At 35.6% G+C, this 18834-nt stretch overlaps 1 long non-coding RNA gene across 1 annotated transcript; it reads left to right on the forward strand.

Annotated features, from left to right (window-relative positions):
* The first annotated feature begins 10432 nt into the window (after positions 1-10432).
* LOC136207939 (uncharacterized) lies at positions 10433-11937 on the forward strand. Its single transcript, XR_010676965.1, has 5 exons — positions 10433-10615; positions 10788-10873; positions 11387-11573; positions 11694-11767; positions 11856-11937. It is a non-coding gene; the product is annotated as an uncharacterized lncRNA (long non-coding RNA).
* The last annotated feature ends 6897 nt before the right edge of the window (positions 11938-18834 follow it).

The following is an 18834-nucleotide window of genomic DNA, read 5'->3' on the forward strand; positions in this document are numbered from 1 at the left end:
TCTTTATGATTTTGTTTGTTTGTGTCTTTTATTATGTGTTTATATGAGTTTATCAGTATTCAATCTTCTGGGTTCCATGTGTGTTGGTGTTGATTCTTTTGGATTTTGTTGGTTTTCGGTCTTCAGGGTTCTGTCAGTGTTCATGTTCGTTCTTCTTTCTAAGACCGATCGAAGACTTTCATGTGCGTGTTAGGCGAATTGATAATTGCATACTTTTTTTAATTTCTTGTTAGGCGAATTGATAATTGCATACTTTTTAATTGCGAATTGATGTGCGTGTTATGGTAAACTACCTCTGCTTGAAATTGCTTATAACCTTGTGCTGATGATGGAGATAGCATCTTCATAGCTACTTCAGTATCATCTAAGTATCCATGGTAAACTGTCCCGAATCTGCCCTTTCCGAGAACCCTCTTGAAGTTGTTAGTCATACTCAACTTCTGAATATGTAAAGTGTCGTCTAATGACTCGTATTCGTTATTAGATTTCAGGTCTTCTTCTTTTGTGCCTGTTGATAGCATTTGCAATTAGTCTGCACCATAAGTATAAGAGCTATATTAAAGCTTAAAGAATAAGATGGAAGGAGAGGTCTGCGATTAGAAATGGGATTTGGACCACTAGGAACTTCCTGTGCACTTGCATTCAAGAAAGACCTTCTATATCTATATCCAAATCCAAACCTTTTTTTGATATGTTGTTTGTTTTGGAGAGCAGCAAGTAATCTTCTTCCCTGAAAATGCATCTGCATCTGCATCTGCGTGCCTTCATCATTGCAACATCTACTTGTACTTTCAAGACTAATAACAATAAACAACAATAAGAAACAAGTGATAATTACATAGCTACTAGCCATGCATAATATATGCTTGGAGGTTTAGTTTTATATGAAAAGAGAAGAAGATGCTTCCTTTCCTTCAAGGCTTTATTAGAATGGGAACGAACACCAATAAGCATTCAAATGCGATAGAGAGAGAGAGAGAGCCTATATAATAAAGATTGAAAAAGAAACAAAGCAATTTGGTTATGGAATGCTTTACGAATATCTGTTAAGGTAAGGTGGTAGATATTTGTGGATGTACTGTTGTTATGGCGGTCAAAAGTATATCTTTCATTTTTTTTCTCAACCTCAATGCTTAACTTTAGACTATCTAAATTCAATTATTAGCATACTAACTTATAGTTTCCAGTTCATTATCTCTAACCAGCTTTTAGATTCGATTTCCACTCAATCAAATTATTAGTATTGAAATAATACAATTTTAACTAGACATCAATTGAATCTTTAGAGCATTTTAGAAAAACTGATTTGTTGTTTTTTAAGTTAAATTGTATGGAGATTAGAAACTAACTTTAAAATGGTAAAATTAATTAAATTTTACCTCTAGTGTTTAGCTCTCAACAAACAATTTGAATCAAAAGTCTGCACCATAAGTAGCTTTTCTGGCTATGTGTTGAAATTTCGTTTTAAGAATGAGAATCATCAAGATTTCGACCTATTGATTTAAGAGGTTTTGATGTTATATCAAAGAACCATTTAAACAGAAATCTTAAATTAAAACTTATATAATATCTAACACTAACCACCCAACAAGATTTGAAATGTACATTTTGTTTTAACCAGAAAAAATGCATATTCCATTAATTAGACTTGAATTTGTACTTGGTTAAAAGTTAGGTTAAAGTGACAGTGTTTTATATGTGAAGGCTAAATCGGCTGTTCCGTAATCATATAGCTAAATGTATATCTTATCTTAGTTTATGGACTTCAGTATGTATATATTAGAAATTCCTCTTAATAATATAGCTCAATCAACTTTTTTCCATTGTTAATATGGAATTCAGTTTATTCACACTTCTATCATGATCTTTTAGAGCCGCTTCTTGTTCCGTGCTACCACATTCACACCATGAAACGTATGGTTAGAAGAATAGACAATCATGCATCTGATAATTAGTAAATGTATTTGAATGGGGTCCTTTTTAAGGGTTTTTTTTCATATAGAGAAGAGAAGGCACAGCAGTAGCTGCTGAAAAAGCTTAATAAATTTTGAATTCCTCAATATGTATATTGAATTGGGAGAAAGTGAAGTTATATGTAGTCATTTAAGAATACTATTAGAAGAAACATTAATGGTTGATGACACAGAGAATGCATTAGTGTGAACCTAAATATGGAAATTTAAAGAAAGAATTATTATGGTGAGTATAGTTGTAAGAAATGAAAGGGTGCCTATAGATGTAGAATAAATAGGGGAGGGGGGGTCGGTCATATAGAATGCCCAATAAGTGGGGTATAATAAGAAAAGAAAAGAAATGAAATGGTGCCTGGGTATAGGTTGTTGTTGGTCATTTTCATCGTTTCATGCTTCCTGTTCTGAAAGAGTGTCTCACTCTCATTTTCTCCTTTCAATTCCCATGTGTCCGTCTCTTTCTGTCTCTCTTTTTGTCAAAACACTTCCTACTCTCATCTTAATTTCCTACCCACTCTCTCCTAAATTACCACCTAAATACACTCTTGACCAACCTAAAACCTGTCACACCAATTTCTAAGGAGAATTGCCTCCACTTTCACCCATGATCATTCCACTGTTAGAGATATTTACTTCAAGATAACTAGTCAAATATTAGATGCTAATTACCTTGATTATAGTTAGGATGTGATTTGTATTTGAATTTCAATTGCCCTCTAGGATTATCTTCCTACTGTATAGATACCTATACTTATATCAAACTCTAATTAGGGGAAATACATTTTCATTATTATTCAAACTCTTCTAACTCTTATTCTAACCTAATATGTTTGCTTCTAACTCTATATCTATCTATATTATTACTTATCATTCAGATTTGGGTATTTTGTGCTATTAATCTTTGCTTTTTCTATGTGATTCTTTGTTTCATAAGCAGCTAGTTGGGGTTTTCATTTTCAATGGATGATGTTATTCCATGTATTTATTTAGGCTTAATGCTCCTCCAACCCTCTTAACTTGTCCAAATTGGTCATTTTACCCCTCCAACTAATCGAATGTCCTATTTACCTCTTAACTCCATAAAAATGATATTTCTCACCTCCTTGACTTATCCAAATTGGTCATTTTACCACTCCCCAACTCATCGAATATCCTATTTACCCACCTTAACTCTATAAAAGTGGTATTTCCCACCCCTTATGATCCTATTTACCCCATAACTTCATAAAAGTTGTATTTCTTACCCCTTTATCATGCAAAATTAATAGGACTTATTCGATGAGTTTGAAAATATATATTTTTAATATAAACTTTTTATTTTGTTTTAATTTGATCATTATATCGATCTTTCATGTGTTTATTATAATAATATTGTATTACAATAATTAGATAATCAAAATTTAACTAGCAAAAAGTTGAAGAGAAAAAGGATAAATAAAAGATGCAAACAACAAGAACATTAATATAAACAAGTTAAAGACATTATATTGTAGGGCTAAGGTACCAAAATAAGCCTATGGTTTTTGGGGAAGTATCAATTTAGGTTCCATGTACAAAAAGCACAAATATAGGTTTAACGTTTAAAAAATGTATCAATTTAGGCTTCGATAACGAATTGTGAGGGGTGAGAAATACCACTTTTATGAAGTTAAGGGGGTAAATACGACATTCTATGAGTTGGAGGGGTAAATGGACAAGTTGAGGGGGCGAAAAATAGCACTTTTATGGAGTTAAGGGGGTAAATAGGACATTCGATGAGTTGCATGGGTAAAATGACCAATCTAGCGAAGTTAAGGGGGCTGGGGAAGCATTAGGCCATTTATTTATGTATGATGAAGCTTGATGCATGGATATTACATACATATATCTGTTCTTTTTGCATCAATCTTCCAACTTCTAGTATTTACATTTTGGTGTAAAAAATAAAAGTTGGCTTTTATCATTCCATCTTTCCACTTTCCTAAATATAGATCCTCCTGCATGCCTCTTCATATTTAGATCCTTTTGTTGCCATCGATTAATCGAAGCCTTAGCTTTTTATATTTATTATTTTACATCTAACACAAGACCTTCTTTAATTAATTCAACTGTATGAACACATGCATCAACAGTTATATATAAACCTTTCCATCATCTTACACATTTGAAAAAGAAAAAGGATAGCATTAATTCAAAGAAAAACCGATTATTAGGTAATTAATTTCAAAACAAATCTTGTATTGTATTTACATGAGATAATTAATTAATTGATATCCTGCACATTTGTTTTGTGTTTTTAGTAGTTAATTAGTATGGATCGAAGTTGGATGTATGGTAATCGAGCTTCCGCTGAGTTCCTACGAGGGTTGGGTGAGTTTAGTGTAGCTGCCATTGAATTCCAATCAAAAAGTGGTTCAATTTGTTGTCCTTGTTGTGACTGCAATAACATGAGGTGTCCAGGCGACATATATGTAGTCCAAGATCACTTAATTTGTCGGGGGTTTAAAAAAATTTATACAAGTTGGACATGGCATGGTGAGATGTTTGATAATGCAGAGAGCTCAACTAAGTCAGTCAATCATCAGGTCGGTGATGCTGATGTTGAAAACGACAGTGAAGTGGAGGTGGATAGGATTAACGATATGATGCATGATGTAGAGGAAGATTTTACAGAGCGTCCTGGTATGTATGATAGAATTTTGAGTTCCTCTGAGACACCATTATATCCTGGTTGTACAACGTTCACGATACTTTCAGTTGTCCTTAAATTATTCAACTTGAAGGCGAGCCACAGTTGGACTGATAAGAGTTTTACTGAACTGTTGCAAATTTTGAAAAAAATGCTTCCCGATGGAAATGAACTACCAATCTCGACTTATGAGGCAAAGAAACTCATGTGCCCTCTGGGTATGGAGTATGAGAAGATACATGCATGTAGGAATGATTGCGTGTTGTATCGAAATGACTATGCAGATATGCAATCATGTCCAAGGTGCGGAGTGTCTCGTTACAAGAGAAAGGACAATGATCTTTGTTTAAGGAAGAAAGGAGTTCCGGCTAAGGTGCTATGGTATCTTCCAATTATACCGAGATTTAAACGCCTTTTCTTGGATGAAAATAATGCAAAACTATTACGGTGGCATGATGAAGGGAGGAAGAAAGATGGGTTAATGAGGCATCCAGCTGATTCTCCGCAGTGGCGAACCATTGATCGGAAGTTCGAGGATTTTGGTCAAGAAGTTCGAAATCTTAGACTCGGTCTTTGTACTGATGGGATGAATCCTTTTGGAACACTTAGTACCCAATACAGCACCTGGCCTGTCCTATTAACCATATACAATTTGCCTCCTTGGTTATGTATGAAACGCAGATACATTATGTTATCCCTTCTCATCTCTGGGCCCAAACAACCTGGAAATGACATAGATGTCTACCTAGCTCCACTCATTGATGACCTAAAGTTGTTGTGGGATGAAGGTGTGTCGGTGTTTGATTCATATAGTAGAACGAATTTCACCTTGCATGCCATGATTTTTTGTACAATAAATGACTTTCCAGCTTATGGAAATCTGTCAGGGTACACTGTAAAAGGAAAAATGGCATGTCCGATTTGTGAGGATGATATGGAAGCAGTGCGTCTACACCATTGTGGGAAGCATGTGTACATGAATCATCGTAGGTTTCTCCCTCTAAACCATCCTTTTCGTAGAAAGAAGAAAGCTTTTAATGGAACAATAGAGAAGAAAAAAGCTCGTTTGCCCTTATGTGGAAGTGAGGTGTATGATCGGGTTAAAGGCATTGAAACTGTTTTTGGTAAGCCTAATAAAAGCAATACAATGGGCGGTTACAAGAAGATGTCAATATTTTGGAAACTTCCATATTGGGAACATTTGGAAGTCAGACATTGCTTAGACGTGATGCATATTGAGAAAAATGTTTGTGATGCCATTGTTGGGACACTTTTGAACATGCCAGGGAAAACGAAGGATGGGGTAAATGCAAGAAGAGACATGGCTGTAATGGGTCGATCCGAGTTGGCACCGCAAGAGAGAGGGAAACGGTACTATCTTCCACCAGCTTGCTACACATTGTCTAAGGCAGAAAAAACTAGCTTTTGTGAGTCGTTGCATGGATTGAAAGTACCCGCTGGGTACTGTTCAAATTTTCGTAGAATTGTTTCATTAACCGACTTAAAATTAGTTGGAATGAAATCTCACGATTGTCATGTGTTGATGCAACAATTCTTACCGGTTGCAATTCGAGGAATATTGCCACCACAAGTTAGGTATACTATTACAAGATTGTGTCTCTTTTTCCACACTATTTGTAGTAAGGTGATTGATCCAACAAGATTAGATGACTTGCAAGCTGATATTATTCAGACAATGTGTGGATTTGAAATGTATTTCCCACCATCATTCTTTGACGTGATGCCTCATTTGGTTGTTCATATTGTTCGTGAAATTAAATTATGTGGACCAGTGTGTCTGAGATATATGTATCCTTTTGAACGAGAAATGGGTACCTTAAAAGGCATAGTGATGAATCTAGCCCGACCTGAAGCTAGTATTGTCCAACGAACGGTAGCTGAGGAAGTTGCATCATGGTGTGCTCAGTATTTAGCAGACACAAAGGAAATTGGTGTGCCAAAATCTCATCATTATGATAGGCTTCATGGTAAGGGTACTGTTGGTCGCAAAAGTATAACACTTAGTGTTGAACTGTTAGGAAATGCAGAGCTTTATGTGTTGCAAACTCTTTCTGAAGTTCATCCTTACCTCGACGAGCATATATCATTTCTTAGAAGTACAAATCCTAGTAAAGGCGATGCTGAGTTGATGAAGTTGCATAATAAATCTTTCGTACGATGGTTCAAGAGTCGGGTGATGTCTGAAGTAACTAGCAATAGTGACGTATCTTCCACATTGAGATGGTTAGCATATGGATGTAAAATTATTGTATCCTCTTATGAAGGGTACGACATCAACGGGTATTCTTTTTACAATAAACGACAAGATGACAAATCGGTTATGCAGAACAGTGGAGTTACAGTTGTAGGTTTGTCATCAGAATATGCTAGTGCGAGGGATACAACATTGATTGAAAAGAGAAGGTCATACTATGGATTCATTGACTCAATATTTGAGCTAGATTATGTAGAATTCAAGATTGCCTTATTACAATGTAAGTGGGTTGATAGTAGTCGCGGTATCAAGAAGGATGAACATGGGTTCTTAACCTTAGTAAACTTCAATCGATTGGGGCATCATGAAGATCCATTCATATTAGCATCACAAGCAAAACAAGTGTTTTACATGGTTGACCCCGTTGATCCTCAATTATCCATTGTGCTTGAAGGAAAGAGACGCATACTTGGCATTGATGATGTAGTTGATGAAGAAGAATACGATGAACAATTTGATGAGACTCCGTGTTCACCATTCGATATCCCTACAATTGATATTGTTCATGAGGTCGACACAAATTTTACTCGACAAGATCATGACGAAGGCTTTTATGTTACAATATGAAAAAAAAACTAAATATGGTAAAATTGTTGATTATTCCTAACCTTTGTGTTATTTTTGTGTTGTTATTATAATATCAAATAATTTTGTTGTTATTATAATTTGAACTAATTGTATTGCTTTCTCATTGCAAGCATTATGAGTGATGATGGGACCACTGGGGGCTCACCAAAACGAAAGAAGACACGAGGCCCGTCAATGGGGCTAAAGCACAAGCCGAATGTTGTTAGAGAGCTTGAATGGGACGAATTTAACCGTCCTCTTGGTAAATTTGTTAAGAACTACTCATCTCATATCGGAGTCATTTGTTGGGGAAAAGTCTCTGTTCGGTATAAAAAGTGGACTGAAGTGCCCCAAGGTTTGAAGAACATGTTATGGGAAGATATTCAGGTAAATATTGTATTCTATTATTATTATTGAAATATCAAATTCCCATTAATTAACCACATAGAAATATTTCATCAAAAAAAATTTAGCTAGCTATATGTGAAATATTTTCAACAGATCATAGGATATATTCGATCTTGCATACAACAATAAATAAATAAGACATGCAAAATCTTCCAGAGAATCTCCGGTTTCCTATATATGCTAAATTTAATCAATCTTAGTAAGCTAACAAAATAGCTCAAACTCTAATTTAGTGATAGATTAATTAATTAATTAAGCTATACATAACCTAAAAGCAATGCATCACTTATTATTATAATCTTCCTTTCAATAATGTAGAGGGAGTTCTGCATTCCAAACGATGATAGGAAGAAAGTGGTAGTGATACGTGCATGTAATGAGGCTTGGAGAAGGTGGAAATATAATTTGAAGAGAAAGTTTATCCACAATAAAGACGCTATCAATAAAACAATGCCATATCAAGATGGTCGAATGTCTAAAGAGGACTTTGACTCGTATGCCAAGTATGTCAATACAGATGAATTCAAGGTATTATTTTTGTTAAGTTTTTTATTATTAGTTTTAATATTTTATTCTTGTTATTAGTGTACTAACCATTTTATTTTCCTATATATATTGTAGGCCATTAGTGATAAAGCTAAAGTAAGCAAGTCTTACAATGAACATCCTCATTATATGGGGCGGGCGTCATATGCTCAAAACGAAGTTCGATGGCGCAATAAAGGGTTATATTCCTTATTAAGCGGTGAGGAATCAAGCAACAATTTGGCTAGTGGTTTATTGCTTAGGGGGAAAAATTGGATTCTTGCAAGAAGCAAAATAGATAAAGACGGTAATTTGATTGTGCCAAATGAGAAGACTAGACAAGTAAAAGAAAAATATGTAAGTGCTTTAAATTCCGCAATATGATATGTTAAATAGTACATTATTAGTTAACATGTTACTAACATTAATATTAAATGGATGTGTAGGATGTTTGGGAGCAAAAGAAGAAAGATGGGGAATTCGTGCCTAATAGATCTGATGATATGTTAAGTCGTTCCACAGAAAGGCATGAGCACAGTGGTCGTGTACGGGGCATTGGTGGTATGGTCGGTCATAGAACTGCTTTCGGCCCTTGTAGTAAGACCGGCGGCATGACTCAGGAGCAGTATATAAATGTAATTGCGAAGTTGGATCAGCAAAAGCAAATGCAGTCGGATTTTATGAGGGAACAATTTAAAAAAATGCTTGAAGAAATGGGAATGCAGATACCAAGTCAAGCGGATGCCCCTGATTGTTTTAGGCCGGGTGATGGCGCTTCCCCCGCCCCAGTGGATTCTTTGCCAGTTGATATGGCTTCACCTGCATTAGACAAAAGTAGTTGTCATTCTGGTGGTATTGATCCTTTTGTCGACATACAGGTAAATTTAATTTGTATCCCTTTCACATATCTCAATTATAGAATTTTAATCTACAGTTGCCTCAATTATAGCAATTTAACTTGTGTTATTTTAATAGCAGAAAAATGCATTAGTAATCCATGTTGCTTATTCCCTTTTGAAATTCCTTGGTTGATTTTGAGTTGTACTAGTTAGTATATAGTTCAAAGCAATTTGCTGAAATGATTTATAAGAAAGAGACAGATGAATGAGAATTAGATAGAGGCAGCATACAGACAAGTCCAACGAAATATAGTTGATGAAACTAGAAATTGTTCTCTCTTCCTAATTGCACCATTTCATACCAATTTCACCAATACCAATTTCCATTTTTTACCTTTTTTTACTATAATTAGACTCCACTACTATGATTTCAATTGACGATATTCTTGTTTACATTGTATTAACACAACCAGAAACGAACCAGAACATTATAAACTGACACAATTTACCCAACTATGATTTAATTAATTACATTAATTAAGGATCAGTAAAAGAGAAAGAGGGAATGTATTGTATATAAATTATTAATTAAAGTGGTGCATTTTTAGATGTACACATACAACTTCATTCAAATATATATCGTCTTCATGATACATGTAACTTATTTATTTTTTAATGTAACTTATTATTAATATACTATAGGTACCTAAACCATGTCAAGTATTATTGTTGGTTGAGGGTGTGCCAGTTGTTGTTGCTCATGGGGTTGTTCACCCAAAAATGAAAGTCAATCACGGCATGCCAATCAATCCTGAAAATGTGGTTGTCAACATTGACAATTATGAAAATGGTTATGGAGATTTACCTGTGCCAGTGCCATCAGACCATATTCAAATTCTCGGTGAAGCTAGTGGATCTTTCACACAGTGGCCAAAGAATTTGATTCTGCTTTTAGAAGATAAGGTAATAACTAATTCACATTGTTAATTAAATTTTTATAGTTTAATCCTTTTATATGGTTGTGGATGTTTACTAATATCTATTAATTAATCGGTTATTATATATAGGCAAGCTATTCGAAGGGTGATATAAGTAAAAAGAAACATGATCAAAGTGGAAATGAGTCGGTAATACAACCAAAAAAGTTAGATCTTAATGAGGTTGCATTACCAAAGTTGACTAAGAAATGCAAATATATGCGGAGAATGTTGGATGAAAATCCCACACATGACATGTTTGAGATGCTTGATGACCATGTTTTTGGGAGTAAAGAAGAGATTCAGATTTTTATTGGAAGAGAAGATGTGGATCAGCTACTACATGGAGAGTGGCTCAGTACTTCAGTGTTGGAAGTGTTCATTACGTAAGATAACACTTCAACTTATTTTTGTTTCCAATTTTGAGTATTTCCTTAAATATCTAACTCTTATTATATATTATTACATAGTGGTTTGAGAACTATGCACAATCGTCTTCTTGACTCTGTTGGATTCATGTGCCCATATTTGATTTCGGCTACTGCGATAAATTCAAAGAAGGAAGTCGAGTGTAGGAAATACATGATAGACGCATTAATAAAATACAAAGGCAAACGTCTCATCCTTTTTCCATACCATGAAAGGTATATCTACAAACCTTCATCAACCTATTATACCTCCAATTTTATTATGTTTATATAGCATTTTCTTCTCTAAATAGGGTGTGCTGGGATCATAGAATCACTTAATTGTTTATTTTAAAATTATAATGTAAAAACGACATTGTATATGGTCAAAATTAGTTGCATATGCAGATTGAATAAAACCGCAATTGTTTCCACTATCTTGCTTTGCATTTTGTATGATTAATCTGAAAGGCTTCTACTTAAGAAGCAAGGGGTCTTATTATTATTCTTGTCCAGTAACTTTTGACATTTGATAGGAAATTAGAGATTGGACCAATTTTGTGCTATGCTCGTTTTCTAGCAGCCACGTTGGATATTTTTGGGCAGTTGCAGATTGTTACTTTAGTTTAATAAAGGGCATGTCGTGAATGAATGTGTACCGTATTGTGATTGCGAAATTAGTTATTTATGGACAAACCACTTTCATCAATACTCCAACATGAATTAATGCTCCTTTTGCCTTTAATGTAGCGGTCATTGGATTCTTCTTGTGCTGTGTACGGAGAATAATGAGGTCTGCATTTTTGATCCAAAAAGGACTTCGCTGAAGTTTGTAGGCAGTCCAATAAAGGAACACATGAATAGCGCTTTCTTGGGATATCAACAGATGGAATCTAAAAGGAAGGCTAAAACACCGTTGAAATGGACTGTTGCAAAGGTACGTACCTATTAAAGTTTGTTTAGTTTGTGGTTTGTTGAGTCGAATTATGTGGTTTTGTAATTGTATATGTTGTTTTGTAAATATACATGCAGTGTCCTCAACAAAAAGGATCTACAGAGTGTGGATACTTTGTAATGCGATACATGTTGGATATAATTTTGCAACACCGTGATTCTCAAGAGTTACAAAATGTAAGTTTTGTTGTATATATTTTAATTTGTATCCTTATTTATGTATATCACTTTTGGATAATGTATTTTATCTTTTCTACTTAATAAGGTTTTTGGAAGAACTTCACCGTATACCGAGGACGAGCTTAATGAGGTTTTGGATATTTGGGCATCACGGTTTATGTCATTTTTATGTTACGTCATGAATTAGGTATGTTGTAATGTAATACTGTTCTTAATCCATTATTATTGCGAAGTTTGTGTTTATATTATTATTGTTTTAATGTAATATTTCTTATGGTAGCTACTAGCTTTAGAAGAAAATGATAGAGATGAGACTTCAGATCTCGGGTTTTCTGTTTGTGAAATATTGGGAAACAGGTTATATTTTCTTTTCCTCCAAAGTTCTGCATAAATAAACCATAGAGAGAGTGAGTTCAGTGTTTGATAGCATTAGAGTTTTCCTTTTAGTCGGATGGAGCTGGTAGATACATAACAAAAAAAAAGCAATTTACATTGCTCAGTATCAATAAGTGAATGAACATAAACATGTCTAGATACATCACTTTGTCCAATATTAATTGTTGTTATCCCTCTTAATTTGGCTGCCTCTTCACAATTTATCACATGGCTATGTCACCTCCATGGTTGCTGAAATATGATGGTTATGGTGTAATTTTCTTCAAAGGATTCTCTAGTATCGACTCTTTTTTTTTCGGTTATATAGATCGTCTGAGAATTGACTGGGGGCAAGTAGTATTAGAATTTAGGGTCTGCTGAAGATTATTTGCACGTAATTGAAGCATTAAGGTATATGTATTAACTTTTCCGTAGAAGTTACTGTGTCACATGAATTTATTTTTGTATTAAATAATTGCATCTCTATGTTTAGCTTGAAATGCACGATGCTCTATAGTCTTTGTCGTTTTTCTTTTGTTTATCAATTAGCATTTGAAATGCTGATTATACTTCAATTTTTGTTTTGGATCAGGTTGTGGAGAAAACTGAAAAGCGTGTTAGGATCAAGAGAAGGTATTCACTATTCAGATTCCAAAACTAAAGTTTGATTTATGGACAGGGAAATACTGCTCATGCGGGAAAATATATAAAGTTGAGTTAGATTAGTGACTTATCAAAAGAAACAAAGAAATAAAGCCATTTTGACATTAACATGTCTAGAGTAGTATGATAGAGAACTAGTATATCTCAGTTTTTTTTGTGTTTACATTAATATGCAGTTGGTAACTTATATTTGTGTACATTTTTATTCATTTTGCATTTAATTTCAGTCAGGATCAATTTTTGTTACGGTAAATGACTGAGCATAACAAATCTTGTTTACCGTTAATTACGGTAATACAAAAAAATAGAGCAGGTTTAATTTGAATCTGCTGATTTTAAATTGTTAAAAACAATAACATTAGCCACGGTTACAAAACAACCGACTTTAATATAAATAACATTAGCCACGGTTACAAAACAACCGACTCTAGTGATTAGAGCATTGGAGTCGGTTGTTTCCACAACCAACTCTAATGATTAGAGCATTGGAGTCGGTTGTTTCCACAACCGACTCTAATGCTTTTATCATTAGCCACGGTTCTTTTACAACCGACTCTAATGATCAGGGCATTGGAGTCGGTTGTTATGAAAGACCGTGGCTAAAGACCCCCCTTTTGCCATGGTTTTTTGTAACAACCATGGCCAAAACATAAAAAATTAGAGTCGGTTACATGTAAAAACCGACCCTAATGCCCTTTTGGTCACGGTCGAACAACCGTGGTTAAAGATTCCAAGCATTTGCCACGCCTCTTATGGCCATGGTCGTGAAACCGTGGCTAATGAAGGTAAACGACCGTGGCCATAGGCCTTTTCTGTACTAGTGCTTGAAATGCAAGTGGATGAGTATTGTTTCTTGTGGGTTGGAATGATTTATGATGGAAAGATTTTTATTTTTTCTGAATTATAAGGCCACTTGTATGTGTTGTTAGGTAATGTCAGGTACATTAGAACTGTGCTATAGTTGATGGTTATATTTTCATTAGCTTTAACTTCTCCTATATGTTAAACAGTTAAGTATCTTTGTGGACAAATTGCTTGATGAGTTTCTTTGATTTGAAATGCAAACACAATCGTGGTATGAGTGATGATTTTATTTTCATTGGCTTTAGATTTAAGAGATTGAATAGTTAAGAGACCTAGGCAAAGAAATACTATTTAAGTATGACACATAGAAGTGTGGTAGCTTTTCATTTTTTCCTTTGTGATTGCACTTTTTAGCTTTGTTTGCTTATTGCATATATGTTACTAGCTTCTCATTTGTTTTTAAATTATTTTTAATATTCTTCCAAATAATAGTAGAATCAGTTTGTTTCTTCTTGTGTTATTTCAGTTTATCCAGTCAAGTTTCAACTATATTAATTCATATATGGCTTACTCTTTACCTTTTATTTTCTTTTCACAACTTAGGTCAGACTTTGATGACAATGATGATTATGATGATATTGATCAGGATTGAGAAGTCAAAGCATAAGAAAGGAATGGGTAGTTTTGAAATATAGCCAATTTTTGTACAGCAAGATATATGACCACATAAACGTTGTTGCAAAACATCAACATATATAGCCACGCCACCGTTGTTACTAAATATCAACAAATATAGCAACAAAGATGTTGTTGCAGAAGATGAATTTCATTCTCTATATATTTTCGAAAATTTAGCAACAACAAGTCTTTTGCAACAACAGTGGTTGTTGCAAAATAATTATCTTTTGCAACAACAGAAAGTTGTTGCTCAAACCTTTAGTAACGAAACTTGCCACTACAGACGCAGGTTGTTACCAAAAAAGCAATTTTGTTGCTAAACATATTTTTCGCAGCAACTTAGCTTGTTGCCAAAAAGAAATTTTCTAGTAGTGAACATACTGAGTACTGAATGTCTGGCCTACTTGCAATTAGATAAAGTAGAGAGCCGATCATATCTCGGTATAACTTGCTGTCTACTGACTTACCTTTCTCATCAGCACAAAGCACGGTGTCAGTACCCATTGGGGTAGATATTGGTTTACTATTTTCCATATCAAATTTTTTCAATATCTCCTTAGCATACTTGGTCTGGCTAATGAAGATGCCATTTTTACCTTATTTGATTTGAAGTCCAAGGAAGAAGTTGAGTTCTCCCATCATTGACATCTCAAACCCAGTTTGCATCTGTTTGTTAAATTCCTTGCACATAGATTCGTTAGTAGCACCAAAGATAATATCATCTACGTATATTTGTGCCAACAGGGTGTCTTTACCCTTTTTCTTAATGAATAAGGTTGTGTCAGCTTTTGATCTGACATAGTTCCTGGTCAGCAGAAAACTGGTCAGCCTTTCGTACCAAGCACGTGGTGCTTGTTTTAGGCCGTACAGAGCCTTTTTGAGTTTATAAACGTGGTTTGGGAATTTTGGATCCTCAAACCCTGGAGGCTGACTAACATAAACCTCTTCATTTATAACTCCATTAAGAAATGCACTTTTTACATCCATTTGGAACAATTTAAAATTCATAAAGCTAGCATATGCACACAAGATTCTTATTGCTTCTAATCTAGCTACGGGTGCAAAGGTCTCACCATAGTCAATACCTTCCTGCTGACTGTAACCTTAAGCTACAAGTTTGGCTTTGTTCCTGACTACATTACCTTGTTCGTCTAGCTTATTGCGAAATACCCACTTTGTTCCTATGGTCTTTTGACTCTTCGATTTAGGCACTAGATCCCATACTTCGTTTCTCTTGAATTGATCAAGTTCCTTTTGCATAGCGTTTATCCAGAATTCATCGTGCTCAGCTTCCGAGAAGTTTTTCGGTTCATAAACTGAGACGAACGCAACATTACTGAGATATCTCCTGAGTTAATTTCTGGTCATCAGGGTGTTCTCAGCATCATCAAAAATGGACTTCTCTGAGTGTACTCTTAGAATCTTGATCTCTTTTGGCAGTGTTGAGTTTTCAGGAATTGGTGTTTCAACAATCTCTGCAGGATTATATTGGTCAGCAAATATAATTTCAGGTTCGTTCTTACCACTGGTCAGCCCTTGAGGTTGTGACTCAGTGGCTCCATTTTGGTCAGCGGAAGCTGAGCATGGGTCATCTTTTGTAGGCTGACTTATCTTCCCTGCAGGGTCAGTTTTATCGAACTCAATATGTATAGACTCTTCTACGACCTGAGTTCGTTTATTAAACACCCTATATGCTTTGCTGTTTGTTGAGTACCCTAAGAAGATAGCTTCATCAACTTTTGAATCAAACTTAGCAAGGTTGTCTTTTGTATTAAGAATAAAGCATTTACAACCAAAGGCACGAAAATATCCAATGTTGGGTTTTCGTCCTTTCCAAAGTTCATAGGGGGTTTTCTTAAGTATAGGTCTAACTAAAGCCTTATTGAGTATATAACAAGCTGTGTTGACAGCTTCACCCCAGAAATACTTTGGAAGCCTATTCTCACTCAGCATTATCCTAGCTATTTCAACTAAGGTTCTATTCTTCCTCTCAACTACCCCATTTTGTTGAGGAGTTCTAGGAGCAGAAAAATTATGGTCAATGCCGCTGACTTCATAGAATTCATCAAACTGTTGATTTTTTAATTCTCCGCCATTATCACTTCGGATGTGAGCTAATTTTAGGTCTTTGTCATTTTCAAGTTTTCTAATCAGTGTTGAGAACATCTCAAAAGCTTCATCCTTGCTACTCAGCAAGATGACCCAAGTATACCGAGAAAAGTCATCTACAATGACCAAGGAAAATCTCTTACCACCCAAGCTCAGCGGCTGGATTGGTCCGAAAAGATCCAAGTGTAGTAACTCTAATGGACGCTTGGTTGAGACTACATTTTTACTTTGAAAAGACTTTTTGGTTTGCTTACCTTACTGACAAGCATTGCATAATTGATCCTTCTCAAATCTAAGTTTGGGTAAACCCTCAACTAATTGCTTTCTTGCTAATTTGGCTAGGAGGCCCATGCTTACATGACCAAGTCTCCTATGCCATAGCCAGGAATTATCTTCCTTTGACACTAAGCATATATTTTTTGAAAACTTCTTTTCTAAACTCAGCATGAAGACGTTGTCAACACGAGGGGCAGTTAAAATCAAATCATTTGTTTTACCCTCGAGTATCCGACACTCAGTGGCATCAAATACAACCTTTCTACCGATGTCACACAGCTGAGCTACGCTCAATAGGTTATATTTAAGACCCCTGACTAGGGAGACTGACTCAATAGTAGGATTTCCTCCAATAGTACCTGATCCCACTATCTTACCCTTTTTGTTGTCTCCAAAACTTACATTTCCACCTCATTTATGCACAAGTGTGATGAACTGAGTTTCATCACCAGTCATATGCCTTGAGCATGCACTGTCAATGTACCATAGCTTTGACTTCTCTGTGCACCTCAGGCTCACCTGCAATTGAACTAGTTATCTTTAGGTACCCAATTCTTTTTGGGTCCTCGTTTGTTAGGGTTAACAGGTGATGCATCATGCTTTATTTTGTGATGGCATACATTAATGGTGTGGCCATCTTTTCCACAAAAGTCACAAGAAACTACCCTTTGAGGGTATTTCCATTTTTTGTCAGCACAATGGTGCTGAGCATACCAACACACTTTTATAGTGTGTCCTCTTTTTCCACAACAGTTACACTGACTATTTTGCTGAGTGTACCATCTTTGCTGACTAGTACCTGAATACTCAGCTTTTGGATAGAACCTTTTCTTAGCCGATGAACTCAGCTGGTTCTGTATGGATGTGATGTCCTTTCTCAGCTTCTTAGAGTCTGATTGGACTTCAGAGACAAACCCATGCATGATTTTCAAGTTTTCATCTTGCCTGGTATTGTCCTGAAGAAGATGTCGGAGGTCACTGAGTTTGACCTCTTCAATCTCATCACACCGCCTGCTGAGTGCTCTTGTTTTCTTGTTACACTTTTTGATTAGTGTATAGAGATCACTCAGGGCATTAACCATTTCATTTCTGAGCAAGGATATAGATGTTACCTCATTAGAGTGTTCCTCATGACCAGACCCATCGGAGAAGTCAGCTTGCTCAGATCGGCAGTTGTCAGCAGCTTCGTCAGCCATAAAACAGATGTTTGCTCACTCAGTGGCGTCAGCTTCTGACGAGGTTGACTCATCACTGTCACTCCATGTAGCCACCATTACCTTTCTACTGCCTTTCTTTTCCTTCTTTAAGGTAGGACAGCTTGATTTGATGTGCCCAGCTTAATGGCATTCGAAACACGTAACAGGCTTGGAGCTGTCCCTCTTGTGTCTGTTGTCGCTAGACTCAGCTTTGTATTTATCACTTCTTTTAAATGGCCTTTTGCTGTTCTCGTCATTTTTCCTAAACAGCTTCTTCATCTTTCTGGTAAACATGGCCATCTCCTCATCATCTAATGAGTCAGCTTCGGTTGAGTCGGCTTTCATGACAAGAGATTTTTGCTTCTTGTCCTCAGTCTTTTCTTTGGCTTCAAACTTTTTCATGGATATCTCATAGGTCAGCAGAGATCCGATGAGCTCATTATATTTATACGTGGTCAGGTCTTGAGCTTCTTCAACAGCTGTCTTCTTAGCTTGCCAGCTCTAAGGGAGACTTTTTAAGATTTTCTTCACCTGCTCTTCTTCTGTGAAGTTCTTGCCGAGTCTCTTAAGCTTATTTATAATGTTAGTGAATCTTGAGTTCATCTCTGAGATGTCTTCATTTTCGTTCATTTCAAACAGCTCGTATAGCCGCATGTGTTGATTCACTTTGGACTCCTTGACCTTACTGGTTCCTTCATAGGTAACCTCCAGCTTCTTCCAGATTTCCTATGCTGACTCACAACCTGAAATTTTGTTGTACTCTGCAGCATCTAATGCATAGTGAAGCATATTGATAGCCGAAGCATTATTTTGTAATTTCTTAAGGTCATCATCTGACCATTTATCCTCACTTTTGACGGACTTTACACCATCAATAATTTCATAGGGAACAAACGGGCCTTGGACTATAGCTAGCCATGCACTCATGTTTGTTGCCTGAATAAAGTTTTTCATCCTGTTCTT

The sequence above is a fragment of the Euphorbia lathyris genome, chromosome 10 (assembly GCF_963576675.1).
Source record: "Euphorbia lathyris chromosome 10, ddEupLath1.1, whole genome shotgun sequence".
NCBI lineage: Eukaryota > Viridiplantae > Streptophyta > Magnoliopsida > Malpighiales > Euphorbiaceae > Euphorbia > Euphorbia lathyris.